We start from the raw sequence: 17960 nt of genomic DNA on the forward strand, positions 1-17960 counted from the left end.
AAGGACCTATTAGTCGCGTACCAGATAAGTAAAAATTTTTCTATCATTACTTTTTGGTCTATTTCAATTATTTAACGTCGATATTATAGATTGAATCGTTCTTATATATCAAATGACATTTAAGAACATGGTGTAATAGTGTTTATCGTTTGAATACATGTATAAGCAGAATAGTCTTTGAAATTGCTACATGTGTCGGTAGGGGCTAGTTGTTACCGTGACTTGGGGCACGTTGTTACCGTAAAAACTTGCCCCGCCGCAAATAGGTCTGTGAAGATAGCACCCCCAAATTCGATTTTTAAAAGAAACTAAACGGCATTCGTTTGTTCATCGTATGCCCACGTTTGTCCATAAAAAATTTTCGTTTGCCCAGAATTTAAATAAAAAATAAAAACCGCGAAAGAATGGGTATAGATGAAGCGATCGGGTTAAAGTTCGATTATTCTCGAAAATATTATCAAAATCGTTCTTTCAACGGTGCAGTTCGCTAGTTTAGATGTAGAAGAGATTTGCCCATGCATTAATTTCGTATGCCCACCCTCCAGAATCGAATTATTAATAAAGATAGCCAAGAAGTGCGTCGTTGGAAAGAATTCGAGACTATCGCAGACATCTGTTTACGTTTCGGCAGTGGCACTCGGCGCTGCTACCCTTTAGGGTATCAACACTGCGTGTCGTCATCGAACGTGCCGAAACGTAAACAGATGTCTGCGATACCCTCGAATTCCTTCCAACGACGCACGAAAGTCAGTCGGTCTACAGAGTTCGGACGCAACTCTTGCAAGACCGTGCATTCATTTACGGTTTGTGAAGTAACTGTGAGATTATATTATTTTCCGTTGTGCGATATCATTGCGGTAATTAGTGAAAAATGACTAGAAAACCACTCTGGTGATATTCTGCACATGCTGCAGATGTGTGAAAAGTGTGAAGTGTTCGATGAGCGATACAAATTTAAGTGTCGTTCCAATAAAGTGAGAAAGAAGTGTGTGCAACATTTTTTGGATAACATGTCACCAAACACCTTCAACCTTTACGGTAAGTACAATTGATTTTGATAATTCATTCGGGAAAAAACGAACGGAAAGGTATTCGGTTTAACGGGTACCGCACTTCTTGGCTATCTTTATTAATAATTCGATTCTGGAGGGTGGGCATACGAAATTAATGGATGGGCAAATCTCTTCTACATCTGGACAAACGATATGCATCGTTGAAAGAACGATTTTGATAATATTTTCCAGAAAAATCGAACTTTAACGCGATCGCTTTAACGGGTACCGCACTTCTTGGCTATCTTCATTAATAATTCGATTCTGAAGGGTGGGCATACGAAATTAATGGATGCGCAAATCTCTTCTACATCTAAACTAACGAATTGCACTGTTGAAAGAACGATTTTGATAATATTTTCGAGAATAATCGAACTTTAACGCGATCGCTTCATCTATACCCATGTTTTCGCGGTTTTTATTTTTTATTTAAATTCTGGAGGGTGGGCAAATGAAATCTGAGAGTGGGCAAACGTGGCCAGATCGGGTATATTCGTATCCTTCTTTTAAAAAATTGAAATGAATTCATCGTGAGTGATGAAGACAAATTTTTTATTTTGTTCATAACTTTTTTTGGAGGGTGGGCAAAAAAAAATTTTTTATGGGCAAACGTGGGCAAACGATGGACAAACGAATGCCGTTGAGTTTTTTCAAAAATTCGAATTTGGGGGTGCTATCGTCACAGACCTACCGCAAATGTATAAATTGTTTCCGCTGTGCTTTAAGATGCGAACATATGAATGAAAGGCGGAAAGGGACACGACTTCGATCGAAGTTATGCGTAAAGATAAATAAAAACTGTCGCTTTTGGTTTTCTTTTAAAGATAATACATTTTTGTTGGTCCGAACCTTCATAAATAACCATTATTAATAAAATTCTGCTTTATTTCATTAGAAAGTGAAATATTTCATTAAAAGGCAACTCTTATATCATAGTAACAACTTACCCCATATAGGGGTAAGAAGTTCCGCTTCGATCAGCCACAAATAAATTACTTTCTATGGGAAACCTATTACAATATATTAAACACAAGCATAAAATCAGAAGATATGATAAATTTAACAAGAAATTAGTCAATAGTGAAGAGAATAACTACATTATTTTCCAGTCATTTTTATGGTTTATCGAAATCGGAACTTTTAGCCCCGGCCTCCCCTAAAATAATGGTGAATGCTTTATGAAATTAAACACGATAATAGCTTATGTTTATTACATTGGTACGTTCAGTATTTGTTTATTTTCCTATAAGGTGTATACAAATGTTTGGCCATGTGCTCATCGAAATTATATCCCGGTACTGCACACCTACTCGAATTATGTTCTTCGCACAGCGCCTCGATTTATTTACTTATTCGTACTCTCCACTCTGCCTTTCGAAAACGATATTAACGCGAAGGGCAGGACCATGAAACAAAAGAGGCAGGGTATTCAAAGGATACCTACAGATGGAATGGTCGCTCAGTGACTGCGACCAGTTAAAATTCCCCTGCCTGGGTATAGGACGGATGGATCTCGAGCTGGTGAATTCTCCGACATCCCAGGCCTGTCGTTAGAACGTTAAAACACAATCTGACACCCTCGGTCCAGGCGACTGCTTTACGCCCTTGTTCGCCTCCCTTTCTTCGTCCTTCATTTCGGCCGCATCCACTCTGCAACGAAATTAGCGGAAGACCGCGCGAAATTTCCAGGAAAAACCCAACTGGCGCGCGACATCAAGGCATTTTAATCGGCTTTGATCCAACAGCGTATCGCGATTAACGTACCGATTAAACGTTATGAATATTTCTCGAGAACGACGGCGTGCCACCCCCATCTTTCCCCCCTCCCGGCTGACGGCCGATATTATACGAATTATTTAAATTGTTCCGAAGAGTGCACGCTGCACGCTCGCCGACCGTGTGCGCATCAATTTGCCCGCGTCTATTTAATATTAATGCACGCGCCCCGAAATCGTGTCACTGCGCATTTTTCGTTCGACACGGAATACCGCGCCCCCGAAACTGCTCTGAAACGAGAGATTTCTATTATATTGTTCGACGTTTATAAAATTTATTGGGTACGAGTGGAATGCCTGATGAACCGTGCGCTTTAACGTATTCGCGAGACAACTTGCGCGTACGGAAGGACATTCATCGATCACTGTACGCAATCAGCGTGCTCGCGGTTCGTGGCATTCACGGAGGGTAGAATCGTCGAAGCGTTCGACTTTCAGCTGGAACTGATAAAAGTTGTTGATGACGGTTCAGGAGGGACTCGGAGACATGGAAATTTTTCGTCGCAGAAAGTATTTGGTCACCATCCTCCTAACCCTCGAGTTCTCTCTTCAAGTATTACACTTCGATCCATCGAAAATCATGTCTCTTTAACGAACAGTGTCGTACGAAGTATGAAAGTTTCAACCCTTCGTTCGCATACCTCTTTTTTCGATCAATTTTGACATACCTGGGTGACTCACACCCAGAGCAATATTTTTGAGCGACTGCCATTCTCATCTAAATAATCCAATCGTTATGAAAAAAATCACGGGTCTTTCTCAAGGTCTCTAGAATACATTCCAATACTTTTATTATTGAAATTTTATCACAGTTTTCGTGGAAAAATTCTAAATTGCCATACGTTGAGAAAAAACGAAGAAATTCTTTAAAAAGTTATAACTTTTACAGATTTCAATATTAGAAGCTAAAAATCTACAGAGTTGTTGTTCAGATATAATATTTTAAGAAAAACTGTAGTTTATAAGTCGGCTTTGGAGAAAAGGTAATTATTTTGCGTATGGAAGGTACACAGCGTCAAATCAGTTCACGGGTGGCTCACACCCAGAGTGTCAGTGAAGGGTTAATTTCATGCCACTGACACAGGAATATCGAATGTCGAAAGCTAAAGTGACATTTTAAAACGAGATGCTAGGGAAATTATTAAAAATGAAGAATTACGAAAAATGTAGAAGAAAAGTTTTCGTACCTTCTACCATGTATGTACCTACTATTTCCTCCCTCCACCGCGATATCAATAACAAACGCAATTATAAAGGTACCCGAATCACACCCGACAAAGGCTACAGAGTCGCGCAACGTTACTAATTGCTCAACTAATGCAAGGCTTTGTTAGTTGTTCCATTATGCCGAACAATTCCTGACGACACAGGCTAGTTTCCAAATACGCGTGCACGTCGTTCGCAAAACCGGCGGACATAATTACCATTACATCTCTGACCGTGATAATCGATGTGACGGGAACGCGCGCCACCGGGCACCGATAGAAAATACGGAACCGCGATACCATAACAGCTCGCGGAGCTAATACTGGATTAAGTATTCCCCTTTTGATTGAAATCGGCTGAATCTGCTGCAGCCGAATGAATTAGCCGGCGCGTCGCGTCGCTGCGGTACCGCGCGCGTAAACGAAAGTAGAGTATTATCGTAATACGAATTTAAACTCGTCGGATATTAACAGGGATCGGGCCATCGAACATTCGGTGCTGGTTAAATACGATTTAGGCATTGCGCGTTATAAAGTTGTTAATTATAGACGGTGGATTAGCCGGGAGACAAAATGGTGCCGGACGCACTCGCCAGGCTGGATAATTCGCGCTGGATTATTCCGCGAACGGCGACGTTCCTACAGCGGACTGCACTCGAAACAAATCCAGCAACAAAAAAAACCGGGCGAAATAAAAATAAAACCGCCCCGAGGGTTCGCCTCCCGAGTAAACTTTCAATGTTTGAATTGCTGAATTTTCCGCGGACCTCGAAATTTATCCGTAACTGTCGTCTTTATCGGCGACCGTGGTCGCGAAAACTCATCGAAGGTTTTTAGAATTTATCGATACACTGGGGGAAAGGGGCGGCGGGGCGCAGGGGCGAGAGGGGGTGGAAGGGCGGACGCGAAACGTGACAGAATGGTCGGTTCTAATTAAAAGTGACTTAGGTCGGGTCTTCTCCCAGGGCTGGGAAACTAGTTTCGACGACTGGAGACGGAAAACTGTGGCGCGACAGCCGGCCGATTCGAGTTAAAATTCAATCTGCCGTCGTTGCCATCTATGTTCCGGTTGCACCTGTCGAATCTGGCCCGAGTTCACGGGAACGAAATTCAGAAAGAATCCGGATGTTCCGTATCTCATTGAAAATTCAGCGAATTCGCGCGCGCCTTCGATCCGCCCGCGTCTAGTTTAATCTTGTCGCTCTCAGATCGTGCGCCGGCGTCACATTTGCTTCAATGGAATTCTAATTGTTTCGTTTATACGCCTCCTGATCTCTACAATAGCGCTCAGTCGTCCAAATTGCTCCTTTTATTCATCCACGACGCATCAACCGCCACGTTTCAATCTGAGATCAACGCATTCAGGTCTTCGCGACTCTAAATACTTGTTTTGATAGCTAGTGCAGCCGTGGCTCATTGTTTACTAACCACTGTTTAATTCGTCCATGTTAGAATTGGGATTCCCCTTTAATTGGCGAAGACGGGAATTTTTGGCCGCACAGTAAATAGGCTCACTATTCGATAGAATACTTAATGTTTATTGATAGTAGGTATCACACACTTGAAATCAAAAGGTACAGACAGAAGTAACTTAACTCGGCGGGAGGCGCTACTAGGTAAAATTTACCACAGAGGCGCTAGTTGCGAAAATATGAAGACTGTTTGAGGTTTCGTTACAATTTTTTAAAGAACTTTAATAAAGATTTTAAGTTGTTTCATAAATTTTCTTTGATTCTTAAAACACTGTATTATAACGATTTTTCTAAATTTTAATATCTCTAACAGTTTATAACTTGCCTTTTAATAGTTCCGTAATAAATTCGTGTAACGCTTTTATTACCACGTCTGCACGCGAATCCTTGCTATAAGCAAAGTGTTATAATTAATTAAATTATCCAACGATTGAAATAATTTTTGTTCCCGTTTCTCACAATATGCAAAGAATCTCGTCCATTACGTCTTATTGTACAATTAGGCTCGCATTACTCCAGCACGGTTCCTATTTTTTGTTAATTGTACATGGAACGTAATAAAGATTTATTATTATTATTATTTTGCGATTACGAGCATTTGAACGGCTTCGCAGTCCACTGCACCCCACAAAGACCCGAGAAGCAATAAAATCTAACGCAAACCCTAACGAGGGGTGAAATATCTCATCTAAAATTAATTGCTTGTCGCCCGTTGCCGAAATCGACTGTTTCCTACCTCAAGCCGAGCATAAACGCCTCCAAGTGTTTTAAAGGCAATAGAACTATCACATTTATCACGATCCTCGGCGTAATTCAAAACGCCCGGAGTTTTCCGCGCCGGAAATGGCTCGGAAAGTTTTGCAATCTGAACGGTGGACAATCCAAACTCTGGCGGGGCATTTAATTCAAAATAGATCGGTAATTGTTCGGTCAATACTCTTCACGGTACGGTGACACTGTCGTCTTTCCTCCCCTTTCCAACCTGTCCGGGGGTTTTCATCAGCGTCCCGTCCACTGTACATTTCCGGCGATCCTGCCATTGTCCCCCGTTTATCGTGCACAAAACAACGACCCCGAGGTTCCGCCATTCTTCTCCATCTAAAATCGGCTTCTAAGCGTTACTCTACGTTGCTCGAATCTGCTCCCGGCCGCATTACTCATTGTTCTACCATGACCGTCGAGCGTCCTCCATTATCTGCTGGAACGTGGTCGGCAGGGATCCTGGCGGACAACGGCCACGAGGATCCGCATTAAGGAGGATCCAAAGGGGTGGGAGGGGTGCGATGGCGAAACGAAAAATTGGTTTTCAGTTAAATTACGACAGTATCGTGATTCATGCACGAGGACGAAAGGGGTGGCTGGCAGGGGGGGGTTCGGGTGGGGGTTGAGATAGGGAGAGAGGGTTCGAAATGTAAACGGATCTTATCTCGGTCGATGAAGCACGCCGTTCGATATTCCGATACTTGCACCATCGCCATTACCGTTGGCTCCAAGGGTATCGGAGCCTGGCATAATGGAATTCCTCGTTATATAAATTTCGGTGCACATTTTTCTGGCACCCATCGATCTCCCCGGTCTTCCATTTCCCCGGCCTTTCTCTTTTAAAGTCGACGTATGTACTAGGACCCCTTCCCCGGACACCCTGCTCGTCTCCACACCGAACCGATACCCTGTTTCCACTTCTAACCCACCCACGCGGCCCCTGCACCCCCGCGTTTTATTCCGTCTCCGCGAATGGCCTGTACCGGCTCCCCGACTGGACGCATTTCGAGAAGCACGGGGAAACGGAAATTCCATCGATAACTACGAAAATCCGGGGATCGTTTCTTTAAATGATTTTATCTCGCCGAACAAAATGCTTGGGGCCGATAAAAAGGGGGATTCCCGTCGATTAACTTCCGCTTCGCTTTTGTACGCCGTTCGCGAGCCGGCGAATGCCAGCTAGATCATCTCGAGAGCGGTACTTAGACGAGACCTTCGAGTGCCTCCCCGGATATCCGCGGGCCGAATATCTGAATGGTGACGTCAATGGTTATCTGCGATATGGTTGCCCCGATACGATCGAACCGGATCGGCAGAGCGGACAGCATTTCGCGTATTTTGAGCGATCTTTGACCGTTGAATTTAACGAACGATTGAGGCTAACGTCGAGCATATCGATGGCTTTCGTTGGATTTTTTGTTTTTCTTTGTTACCTCCCGTTTAATCCACAGTTCGAATTTATCTGGATGGAGAAGTTATTTAAAGGAGGAACCGGGGAAAAGGTAGCCTGCCTTCATCCTTGATATTCGAACGATATTTATTCGATGGATAAACATCCTATTCTTATCAGAGAAACTTTTTATCTTTGTCATCGAATAAGGGTTTTATATTGATGGACATTTTTAATGGAAATTTATTTGAAAGCCAAAGGAAGCTTTATAAAGTTTTAACCACAGAGTTGGTTGCATCCTACAACGTTATTCATAGGGGAGTCATTTTTTTCCGTTTTTGTGTGATATCGTTTTTATTTGAAGTTTAAAGTCACATCGACTGCATAAGTCATTACCGGCACAGCATCTTTGCATATTTCTTATAGATTCTATTATTTTTACAATATTTAATTACGTTTTCCTGGTATGATGTAGGTACAATATGTGCAAGTATCTATATCGGTGAGGTTATCATTACCTAATACTGGAATTTCTTCTTTATTGGTGATTTACTGTTTAAAATATGTGTATTTGTTAGTTTGGTGTGTCCGATTCTTATTCTGGTTATTATAAGTTGTTGCTTACGATTGAGGCCTGGGTGAGTTTTAACCCTTCGTTGACATTCTGGATGTAAGCCACCCACAAACTGATTTTGACGCTCTGTACCGTTTTCAATACGTAGAATATGCTGGATATTCGTGGAATATCTCTTTTTTCTCAATTACCGAAATAGCCTACCTTCTAAATGAATACCTTTTTTCCAAAGCCAACTTACAAACTATTTTTTTCTAAAAATATTATCTGTGAAATAGAACTCTGTAGATTTTTAGCTTCTAATATTGAAATTTGTAAAAGTTACCATTTTTTTAAGATTTTTCTTCTTTTCTCGACATATGATAATCTAGATTTTTTTTTACATTTACTGTGATAAAATTTCAATGAAAAAACTATTAGAATACATTCTAGAGACCTCAACATTGACCCATGATTTTTTTCTTAACGATTGGATTCTTTAGATGAGAATAGCAGCCGTTAAAAAATTGCTTTGGGTGTGAGCCACCCAGTATGTCAAATTTGATCGAAAAAATAGCTGTGTCAACGAAGAGTTAAGCACCATAAAAGTTAAAGACATTCAACTTTTATATTAGTCCATGGTTACTGCATACACAGCATACATATTATTTCTGTAGACAGAATTCCACAAAAGAAAATTAAAAACACTACAACATAAAATCCTTCAAATAAAGTCATAAATAAAAATAAAAGCCTTACCTAAAACTGAAAGAATTATTAATCAAATGTATCCCATGTCGCACAGAAACAATCCACTTTAGCCAAACCCTTCATATAAAGGATAAAAACAAATAATCTTCCACTCAATCCTTGACTGAAGTATCCTCAGTATTTAAATAAAGCCCAACAAACATTTCACTGTATCATCTTAAAAAAATAATAATCCTCCTACCTCTGATTCTTTATTCAAAATTGAAATCCAGGCAAAAGTATTCTCTTTCTCCCGCATCTAGCTCGAGATGTATCGATCAGCGTCGATCCCTCGCATCGATAGATGGCTCTGGCATCTGACTCGATCGCGTCGCATCGGTGTGCGTCGCCATAGACCGTTACTTGGAACGCGGCTGCACAAGTCAACGCTTGTTTACCTCCGCCAAACCGTTCGAGTTAGTGGATTTAAAGTCGTGATTTTCCGTTCGACGTCGACGTCTTCCGCTCGTGCCGCGTACAGCTCTATGTTCGTGTACATTATAACGCGACCCTCTTTTTTGCGGGCTTGGACGTTGCCTGTTAATAATTCAGGTACAGGTCGGGACGCGGCGAGGATGACAGTAGGCATTCGGGCCCCGTATCTCGTCGAGTGAAGAGCGTCTCGCGTGTTCGCCCTTTTCGACGTTTATTAGTGGACTTTACAAACTGTGCGCGTATAATGTGTGTAGTGCCAACCGCAAATTTGGATATCGTACAGCTGCTGTCTATCATCGGCTCCCCCAGTGCTCCTGGTTAGTGTACATTTTAATAATTATTAAAAGAGCATAGATTCATACTTTGGGTAAGCGAGTGAGGAGGCGAAATTGTTTTATCGATCGCTCGTTGTCGGAACGAAATTCCCTATCATTGATCACTTTCAAGAATCACAGCTAGGTGAATGATGTTTGGAAGGAAACTGAGGAATGCCGATTTAAAATGGCGGTCCATTAGTTTGTTTGAATGGATGTATCTAGCATTTTGTAATTGTGGTACAATTTTTAATGCGTCATGCATCTTTCGGGGCATCTCTCGTTACTAAGGAATGCAACAAATTTCTTTATTCCTTACTGATTAATTTCGTTTTTATTGCTTCGCCTTGGATATGTTGCAAAATATTTATAAAATCTGCCTTTGTACAAAATTTTTTACCTCAATTAGGCTGAGGAATTATAGCCTTTTTGTAATACGGCTAGAGACCTCCAGTCTTAATATAATGGAAACAATCAACAATAAAAAGTAGTAAAGTATTATACGCATAAAAGTAGTATATATTAAAATTGTATGAGTGTATTACAGAAAGGTTATGATTCCTCGCCCTGATTGAGGTAAAAGCGTTTTTTCGACAAAATGGCGGCGATTTGTAAAATCGCTAGACTTTTTACAGGGACTGCAACACAACACATAGCTACACAGTCATTGTCGTTGTTTTCAGAATCATTCTTCGCTGTAGAATAACATTTTATTTTAAGAATGACGTAGCCAGAGGATAATGTAATATATTATGTGACATGGCATTTTAAATGATCATATTTCACAAGTTTTCGAATCTGTCACGAATAATAATTTGTCATTTTTGAAAATATGTAGGTAGGTACAATTTATATTTCATAAATAGCGTTGGCACATTTTCATTAGCTATTTTTCTTAATGACGAACATTTGTATAGGTTTTTACACATATATATTAGTAGGTAGGTATCTTAATATGCCATCATATTTTTCCAAATATTCTTCTACATATATGTATGATATGCGGTGCGGCAAAGTGATCAGATAAATTGCCTCGAACGTTTTTTTATGTTGCTGTGACGTAAAAAGTCAACGGATTCATAGAATAAAATAACGTAGTCGGTTTATTATATAGTTAAAAGTTAAAAGTTTGTGTCAACATGAAACGAGCTGCTGTTGAAGTCGATTTTTTTATTCAAAAAAGAAATGAAAAATATTCGTTCAAAAAAATGAAATATAGCAAAATCCAAACACTTTCGTAGTGTGTATTTCTCAATATTCCAAATTGGAATTGCTTAAATAATTTTGGCGAGGTCGCGTCCACGAACCTGTGGGACGTTTTGAGAAAATTATTACGGTAGAAGATTCTTCTGAATAAACACACTTAAATTATTTTTCTCCTCTTAAACACTGATTTCTGCTAAGAAAGAAGTTCCAGGAAAACTCTGTACAATAGGAAAAGATTGTGCACTACCCGTAGAACATAATAGAATTCGAAACCTTGCCAGACTCTGCAAGGTCTTTTGACCTGCAGAACGAGGGGTGTGCACGTGCGTTCGAGTGTCGGTTCGCTTAAAATTCCATAACTTTCCCACTAACGTAAATCCCATTGTCACAGTTTAGAAATATATTCTCAAGGCTTCATACATTAAAACAGCGTTTCCCAACTAAATTTTGCCAAGGAACCCTTCCAAACTCACGAAAAGGCGGAACCCTCAATCTCCTCAACAGTTTTTCTTAGCACACGTAGGGTTGTAACGTCGAAATAAATAATTTCTGAATAAAACAAAGCAATTAGAACTTTCACTACAAGCTAAATTTTCGCGGAACTCTAAACTTCGTATCCCGGAACACTAGCTGGGAAACGCTGCGTGAAAAGCATACCAAAAAAGGAGCGGAAAATCCGCGTGCATGTAACAGCTTAATCAGGTACAATCACGCACAAATTACGTTTACGCGTGCGCGTTTTAACGAACACAATTTCCTCCGGTTCCCCGCAGAAAGTACACGCTAGCCTGAGCATCGGGAAAGCAATTGCTCCATGAAGAGACACTTGATTTTTAAATTTCCTACCTCTAACCAAATAAAGCTCTCGATGCTCCACCGACGCGGCGTTTTGTCGAAGCTCTTAATCAGGACAATTTGTTGCGCTTAAAAAAAGCCGTACTAAAATCGAAGGTGCAAGGCAACGTGCGCCAAGAGGGGTAGCATCGTCCCCTCGACGGAGTCTCGTAATCGCGGAACGTTCGTTTCGAAATCGATCGGTCGAGAGTTGGAGCGCGCTACTGATCGATAATAAAAATACAAGGGCGGGAAGGAATAATCAACGGGACGGGAATTGGATATCTCGTTACTGCCATACCTCTTTTTCCCCGTCGTCCTTCGGTTGTCATACCAGCGCGCAGCTCGGCGCGACCCGCAAACGTAGACAGATGTTGCTTTGTAACTTTACGTTGCCAGCTATCGGCGAATTTATTGACTTTTTATCGGGAGCCCGCTGGACTCGTAACGCGTCCCGCCATTATGTATCGTTCCCTTTTATCGGCCAACAATAGCCTTTCATCCGGGCTCCGCGGCCCCGTTTCCCGAAAATCTATTTCCTGCCGGGGTAATTTTTGATTACTTTCAATTTAGCCGTCCCGCGCTGGACGTCCTCGGCGGCAAATATTCGACAGAGCCAGGATGAAACTTTTATCACCTGGAAGTAATAGCCGATTCTACGCGCAGCGGGTTCACGTGTGATTCGGAACTGATTATATTAAAATTCTAATGGCTTCTCGCTGCAGATCTCGCGGGTGGGAGGCGGCGGCGTGTCACGGGCATTCACGGGCTTTAATTATTCCTGTGGAATAAGAATTTTATTCATTCGGCGGCGTTAATAGATCGATGCTGGATTACGCCCGTTCGCCGGTATTTTCAACGGGCTTTCTTACGGGGCTAAGCTCGACTTCGCGTTATTAACCGATGAGGCGAGACATTAACAGTATTCCTACCACGACCGGTCGAATGACCGTCTTTAAAATTTCGATTAGAATTTCCTATATACAACGTAATTGAATCGCCTTTAAACTTCTCGACTTTTTCTCAAATATGTACGTGATATAATTCTGAGTAAAAGAAACTATATTTTTATACCGTCAAATTGGCTATTATCTTCATTCTGTATTAAAAAATATAAGCTGTGCTAAATACCGGTCATTTTTTTGCGTGAAGTGTCGGTAGGAATAGTGTTAAGTAAGTAGGTACCTTCGATGTAATATGTTGTAGGAGAGGCTGGCGTTTTTCAAGATTGAAGGGAGATTACCTATTTCGATTTCTTTGTCGACTTTTACGTAGGCGTCCTGGGAAGATTCGTACAAGTGGATCCACTTGTGCCCCTGAATATGTAACTGCAGAATACTGTAGATGATAAATTCTGTTTGGCTAGAAAAATCTGGCGTTTAAGGTTATTTTCGTTAGGAGGCTGTGCCAGCGAACTATTTCCATTACAGTGTTCTATAACATGTAAAGTTGTTATCTGGAAGCATTCAGGGAGTTGATGAAGGTGCTCTTGCAGCAATTCTCTGTTACTTTTGATACGAAATTAAGAAGATATAGTATTGTAAAATAGTATTTAAACTATTGCCTTTATGAGACAATTTACTATAGAAATTATTATAAAGCAGAAAAGGGGGACCATAGTTCTCTTCGCGTAAGTTCTATTATATTTCAAATAAGAATTTCGAATAGCCGTATGCATTTCTAATATATATCTAACGTTTCAATGTAATACCCATTTCCTACAAAAATAGCGCGATACCGGAAAACTAAACAAAGGGTGCACGAAATTGCATGTTATCTGAAAGGATGTCTTCTTTTATACCCTTCACACCAGGTCCCGTTGAAATGCCTCGAACAAGCCAAGATTTACAGCCATTCGAATACTTCCCTCCAAGGTTACTTCTCTCCGGCCCCTTCTCCCCAAATGACTTCTAGGCAAAGGTGAGGCGAAAAATTGGTGCCCACTGTGAGGCCCTTTTGTAGGAAGGAAAGGAATTGTTGGTTTGCTGGACGGCTGCACTGCCAGGTGCGCTACCCAGACCCAACCACGGATTCTTTCTCCTAAACTAAACCTAATAGTCGAAGGCGCCTGCCGCCTACGGTTAGGCCCACCTGACGGAACCCTCAAACCGCCCTTGGACAACAAAACTCGAAATTCGAAATAGCATGGAAAACCAAGCGCAAAGAGGCACGAGAACGCGGGCCCTATTCCTGAAAATCGTTGGCAGGAAACGAGTCGTCCGATCGATATGGTAGATCGGTATTCGAATCAGGATCCTTTCTTCGCTGGACGATTCTTCTATCAATTGAGGTATTCAGGCCCTGAATGCTTTCTTTGTCCACCGATTTCATATTTTCAAGTGCCTCCTCTGTTACCTTATCCCGCAAAAATTTGGGGAAACTTTGTTTGGAGGACTTGAATGGGCACGGGCATCCTTCGAAATGGATGAACATGGAAAAATCGTGAAGGATTCTGCGATCCTTGTACGTGTCTTGTGGAAAAGAATGCGCCGAATCCTCTACCGTAGAAATTTTGGGATGTACATCCTGGGAAGATAGGGAAGATGTAATTTTATTGCTTAAAGAAGTGTTACTAAACATGTGCTGAATATTTTCCAATGAAATATTTAAACAAGTCGTGTAATAATTCTGAAAAGTGTTTCTCTTTTTTATGCCAACTGAATTGTACACAGGGGCATCCTTAATCCTGTGTGCTATTGCAAGGAATATCATATTTAAAGTATAACAAGATCTTAAATGCACTCTGGATTGGTCTTCCTCATAGTGCACTTTATCCTAAAATTTCCCCGTCACCTGAGACTCTATGAATTAAAGACCATTTTCCACGCGCCATCGAGTACAACGGCTAGAACTTCCGCCCATTCTACTATGCCTAACGATCTGACAATATTTCCACTTTCTTCGACGCAATTAAAGCTTAATTGCCGGAAAATAGAGCGATTTACAAACACGTCTGGAAAAATACGCGTATGCACGTACACCCTCAATACACACGTCCCGACGATTTAAGTCGAGGACGTGAGGTCCCGGCTAACGTTTCCAAATGCTTCGGCGAAGTTTGCCCTTTACGAACTTCCAAACTTTATTTCGAACTGTAAAATCTGATGGTTAAAGTTGACTCCCTGGCCGTCCGACACGTGGGACACACAGCGCCGCGCTGTTTTGTAATCGTTTTAAATATCGATGGCAAACGGCACCGTAGTCAAACGAATTTAGCGCGTAATAATTAAAGGTTTACAATACATTGCAGTGGAAAATAATATTTCAATAGGAGTATTAAATAAAAGCTTATTTCCAAAACATCTTGAACACAACAAGTACGAAAAATCGGAAAGTGGGTTGTGTTTTTAATGAGTTAGGAAAATATATTTTTATTACGAAGTATTTAGTTACAGAAATCTGACCCGTATAGTTTGAACATTATGGAAGAAGGTAAGACACTGCCCAAATAAATTATTTCACACTGAAATGAATGAAACACAACTTATGACGCATTAATTTCATTTTAAGATTGAACTTTATGAAAAATTATACGAAATTTTTAGTAGTGCAGGTATCAAAGGATGGTCTAAATCCAGATATTTTATATCTGCATTTTTTATAATACAGTATTCAGTGTCCTGTGTTATTATCAATTACAAGGGTGGCAATCTTCTAAAACTTCCACATCTCCAACATTTTCGATAAAAGAATCTGTTGATTCTCCCGTAACATTTTTGCTACCATGAACCAAAGATTTCAATGGTAATTTGTACATTCACAAAAAGCCATCTGGATATAAGGCGTTTTGAAAGTAAATTTAAAACAGCCACTTGTAAATCGACGTTTATGTCGACAAACGTTTTCAGAGCTACGAACAAAATTATATATTCAATAGCTTTGCAGGCTATTTAAGACGATTCGAGGATAAGCTCTTGGATTGCCTATGCGCGTGGCACTCGTGGCAGTGTGCTCGAGTGTGATGCAGTTTTTATCGCAGCCTCGTGACGCTCGGCGGCCATATTTTTCACTTTCCATACTGGCAATTAATTTTTTTCATTTCTCGAGGCTCACCTTCCGCAAGAGTTCCTAACGTGACTTCCCTTTTCCCGGGGTAGCTTTTTAGTCGAAGCGCCCAGCCGTTCCTGCGACGCCAGATTTCCCCGATAGTTCGATAAATTCTCTTGGCAAAGGTTTGCTATTTTATGGTCGGCTCTTCGAGCGCCTCCTCCAGCCTGGACGAAAGGGCGCGCTTAAGAATGAGCGGCAGAAAGAGAGAAAAAAAAAGGATTCTTGGTCGATTAATCTTCGTTTCTTTTGCTCGTTGCGCGCGGCCTTTATCTTTCGGGTCCTTCAGAGGCATATTGTATACCAGAGTCACATCATTTTCTCCCCCCTTCGACGAGTGGCCTCCCCTCCCGGTCTCCCGTATTATGCATTATGAATTATTAATTATTTATAAGTGTGCTATCTACTTGAAAGTTCTTCTCCATTCCGCGCGTCTCGCGACGTTAATACGATTTATCCGACGACCTGATCTTCTCCTTTACCCGAACGAAAATTTTATTTCGCCACCGTGGGTAATTCAGGGAATAATGGCCCCCGGGCTTATGAAATAATGGGAGTCAGTCTTATGGTTACGTTTAGCGGAGGATTTATATTTATATTATATTGCAATACCTGTTAACAAATATTTCGTGCCAATTACTGGTGTCTATCATTGCTTCGTGTCTGATCACTTTACTTTCTGTTCCTCAAATGGAGTGCACCAGTTCCTTCTTCTGATTTGAGGACAAGTGTTTTGATATTTGTCTGTATTCCGTGTGGATAGTTGATAAATGTCAGTGGGGTTAGTTAGAAGTTTGTGATTGCTACTTTATATTTCATTTCATAGTGAGTTTTGTAATATTTAAAGTAAGGTACTGCTAGAAGCTACCTGCTGAGTGTAGTTCCTACTTAGTCGAAGGATTATACCTAGAGAGATTTAGCGATACATACGAAGTATTAAATTCTGTTTGCTCGGATACAATTCGAGACCAGAACGAAATGGAGTACCAATTACATGAATGATAGGTACCATAGCACTTTGTAGAAGTCCTTTTTTATACGTTCTTTTGATAACACTTTGAGGTGATTAATATAAAGTAATAAAATATAAAGTAAAGCTTACACTATCATAACTTGAGGAAATACTGAAGCGAATGGATAATTAACAGCAGAAACCATGTTTATAAATACAGTATGACGATGGCGGAACTTCGCACTTTTGGCAATTTTAGTTGGAACTATGAGGTCATAGAAAATCAAAGTTGAAATGCAAAATCACCAAAAGTCGCAGTAACAACTTTAGGTGCACTTATTGGATTGTTGAACAATAGCACTACTCGTGTTTCTGTTTTATAATTTTTATATACTACGCTCCACTATTTATAAACTCTGTTTTTGGCTTAAGGCCTGAGCTGTCGTTCAGTTATACAAACGTCAGTTTCTAGAACCTTTTTCTAGAACCTTCATATTCTGACAGTTTAAAATATTTTGCAATATTATTCTGACAGAAGGATTCGTGTTCTCTAATTCATATATCTTCCACTCGAAGCACAATAATTAAACATTACCTATACGTCCAATCAAATATGTACTGTTACTCGGCCGAAAGAAGATCCCCAAGAGGCGGGCTCGGGCGATACAGTCCGTCGCTATGACGATTGGTCGAATCACCTATTTGGGCACACTTTTAATGACGCGGCACACGTATTTTGGTTATTGGCTGAAGTAGGCACATACATTGTCGCACCGCGCGACGAAGAGAGCGAACAAAACACATCGAGATCGGGTGGAATAGAGCGATCTGACCGACGAGCGCCAAAGCAATAGCGTAGGCATCTCAGACGGGGTTAACCATTAATATATAATAACATAAAAATTTCCTTATTTTTCACAATATATTCAGGAAAGTATTATCATTGGTTTGGTTAAATTTTTCTGATTAAAATAAGCCCAAACGCAATGTCGCACAGATTGTTTGAAAAATAAGGAAATTTTTATGTTATTATATATTAATGGTTAACCGTCTGAGATGCCTACGCTATTGCTTTGACGCTTGTCGGTCAGATCGATCGCTCTATTCCACTCGATCTCGATGGGTTTTGTTCGCTCTCTTCGTCGCGCGGTGCGACAATGTATGTGCCTACTTCAGCCAATAACCAAAATACGTGTGCCGCGTCATTAAAAGT

General features: G+C 40.8%; 1 protein-coding gene across 6 annotated transcripts in view; it reads left to right on the top strand.

Annotated features, from left to right (window-relative positions):
- LOC143373455 (uncharacterized) overlaps positions 1–17960 on the top strand; it is a 386763-nt gene that overhangs the window by 196750 nt on the left and 172053 nt on the right. For 2 of the 6 annotated variants that reach the window (XM_076820744.1, XM_076820743.1), the window contains exon 1: positions 9370–9711. The exons of the other annotated variants lie outside the window; for them this stretch is intronic. The gene's annotated coding sequence lies outside the window, so the exon portion shown is untranslated. Of the gene's footprint in view, positions 1–9369; positions 9712–17960 lie in introns of those variants that run through there. 6 annotated transcript variants of the gene reach the window in all.

The sequence above is a fragment of the Andrena cerasifolii genome, chromosome 9, assembly GCF_050908995.1.
Source record: "Andrena cerasifolii isolate SP2316 chromosome 9, iyAndCera1_principal, whole genome shotgun sequence".
NCBI classification, from domain to species: domain Eukaryota; kingdom Metazoa; phylum Arthropoda; class Insecta; order Hymenoptera; family Andrenidae; genus Andrena; species Andrena cerasifolii.